Below are 3,234 nucleotides of genomic sequence, written 5' to 3'. Positions count from 1 at the left end.
TTCATCTGTATAATTGTGTGGATCAATAGGTAATTTACTTTTATTGTGTAGTAGTATTTCATTGTATAGATAGACCACAGTTTGTTTTCCTTTTCATTTGTTGATTGGCATTTGGCTTGTTTCCAGTTTTTGGTATTATGAATAAAGATGCTGTGAACATATGATATATACTGACATTTCTTTTGGATAAATACTTAAAATTGGAATGGCTGGATCTTATAGTAGGTGTTACTGTTAAATTGTACCCCCTCCCCTGCCCCCCAAAAAAGATATATTGAAATTCTAATCCCTTTGGAGTATGACCTTATAGGATCTTTTAAAATTTTTTTTATCTTTTAATATTTTTATTTCTTTAAGAGAGACAGCAAATGTCCACACGTATGAGCAGTGGGGGGAAGGGCAGAAGGAGAGGGAGAAAGAGACTCCCGGCTTAGCAAGGCTCAATTCTAGGATGCTGAGATCATGACCTGAACTGAAGGTGGATGCTTAACTGACTGAGCCTCCCAGGAGTTCCTTGAGTTAGGATCTTTATATAAGTAATCAAGTTAAAATGAAGCCACTGGGGGGACCTTATCCAGTATAACTTGTGTCCTTATAAAAAGGGGAAAACTTAGACACAGAGACACATATATAGGAAGACCATCATGTGAGGATGAATGTAGAAATGGGGGTGATGCTTCTATAAGTCAAGGAATGCCAAAGATTGCCAGCAAACCACCAGAAGCCAGGAAAGAGGCTGGAACAGATTCTCCCTCACAGCCCACAGAATGAATCTATACTGCCACCACCTTGATGCCACTTCTATCCTCCAGGAGAGTGAGAACATAAATTCTGGTGTTTAAGATACTAGGTTTCTGGTATTTGGTTATGGAAGTCTTAACAAAACAATAATGTATATTTAACTTTTTAAGAAACTGCTTAAGATGGAATTGGGAGGGAGACAAACCATAAGAGACTCTTAATCTCACAGAACAAACTGAGGGTTGCTGTTGGGGGTGGTGGAGGGTAGGGAGAGGGTGGTTTGGTTATGGATATTGGGGAGGGTATGTACTATGGTGAGTGCTGTGGAATGTGTAAGCCTGATGATTCACAGACCTGTACCCCTGGGGCAAATAATAGATTAAATGTTAAGAAAAATAATTAAAAAAAAAAAAGAAACTGCTCAGTTGCATTCCAAAGTGATGATACCATCTTACACTCCTTGTACCAGTGTTTAAGAATTCTAGTTCCTGAATACACTCTCCAGCACTGAGTAAAGTGTGTCTTTTGAAGTTCAGCTATTCTAATAGGTATGTAGTAGTGTTTCATTATGGTTTTAATTTGAATTTCCTAATAATGATGTTGAGAATCTTTTCACATGTTTATTTGCCATCCACATATTCTCTAATTTTTTTTTTTATTTATTTGAGAGATAGAGGGAGAGAGCACAAGTGAGCACAAGTGGGCACAAGAGGGCCAGCGGAGGAGGGGTAGAGTGGGAGGGACAAGCAGACTCCATGCTGAGTGTGGAGCCCAACCTGGGGCTCAGTCTCATGACCCTGATATCATGACCTGAGCCAAAACCAGGAGTTGGCCATTTAACCAATTATGCCACCCTGGCACCCCTCTTCTTATTTTCTACGTGTAAGTCCTTTACCAGATATGTGATTTCAAAAAAATTTTACAGTCTGATTTTCATCTCTTTATAACAATGTATTTTGAAGGACAGTGGGTTTAATTTTGATTACATCAAATTTATCAATTTGTTCCTTTATACTCCTACTTATAGTAGCATGTAACTAAAAGATCTTTGCCTAATCCAAGGTCACAAACATTTTCATGTGTATTTCTTCTGAAAGTTTTCTAGAATCTGGAAGTTTTACATGATGTTTAGATACAGAATTAATTTTGAAATCATTTTTATATATGGTGTGAGGCATGAATTGATTTTATCTTCTGTTTGTGTATCAATACCAAAGTATTATAATGCCATTTGTTGAAAAGGTTGTTTTTCTCCATTGGATTGTCTTTGAACCCCTGTAAAAAAATTAATTTGATCATGTATCAGTGGGTCTGTTTCTTGATTCTATTGTGTTCTGTTGATTTATTTGTCCATCCTTATGCCAATACTTCACTATCTTGATTACTATAGCTCAATGGCATTTAGCAATGTCTGGAAATACTTTTGATTGTCACAAGTAGGGAAGGGATACTATTCATTTATAGTAAGTAGAACTCAGGAATGTTGCTAAATATCTTACAACACTTAGAGGCTCCCCCATAACAAAGAATGGTTGAGCACCAAATATCAATAATACTGATGTTGGGAAATCATCACAGCTTTATAATACATCTTTTTTTTTTGCCTTTTTTAAAAAAATTTTATTTATTTATTTGACAGACAGAGATCACAAGTAGGCAGAGAGGCAGGCAGAGAGAGAGAGGAGGAAGCAGACTCCCTGCTGAGCAGAGAGTCCGATGTGGGGCTCGATCCCAGAACGCTGGAATCATGACCCAAGCTGAAGGCAGAGGCCCTTAACCCACTGAGCCACCCAGGCGCCCAAGCTTTATAATACATCTTAAAATCAAGTAATATAAATCTAATTTTGTTTTTATTTTTCAAGGTTTTTGGCTACTCTAGGCCCTTTGTATCTCCACATAAATTTTGAAATGAGCTTATCATTTTTCCCTATGTATCCTGCTGAGATTTTCTTTGAGGTTGTGTTAAATCTATATATCAAGATGAGAAGAACTGATAGCTTAATAATATTGAATGCTTCCATCCTAAGCATTGTATATCTCTCCATTTATTTAGGTCTTCTTAATTTCTCTTAGCAAGTTTTGTGTTTTTCAGTATACAGATTTTGGTCTTGTGTACTTGTAAAATTTATCCCTGGGGCACTGGGTGGCTCAGTTGGGTTTAACATCTGACTTCAGCTCAGGTCATGATCTCTGAGGACTGGGCTCAAGCCCTGTGTTGGGCTCCACGCTCACTGGGGAGTCTGCTTGTCCCACTCCCTCTGCCTCTTCCCCCACTCATGCTCTCTTTCTTTGGAATCTTGAACCCTGAAAAAATAAAAATAAAACAAAATAGTAAAATATAAAAAAAATTCAGGAAAAGAAAATGAAAAAGTTGAATAAATGAGTAAATAAAATCTTTTTAATGGGAGGTTGGGGAACCAGGTGGAGGGTAATAGAGAGGGCACGTATTGCATGGAGCACTGGGTGTGGTGCAAAAACAATGAGTACTGTTAT

Source organism: Meles meles, chromosome 3 (assembly GCF_922984935.1).
Source record: "Meles meles chromosome 3, mMelMel3.1 paternal haplotype, whole genome shotgun sequence".
Lineage (NCBI taxonomy): Eukaryota > Metazoa > Chordata > Mammalia > Carnivora > Mustelidae > Meles > Meles meles.
The sequence above is the reverse complement of the archived record's forward strand: the minus strand, read 5'-3'. Positions refer to the sequence as shown.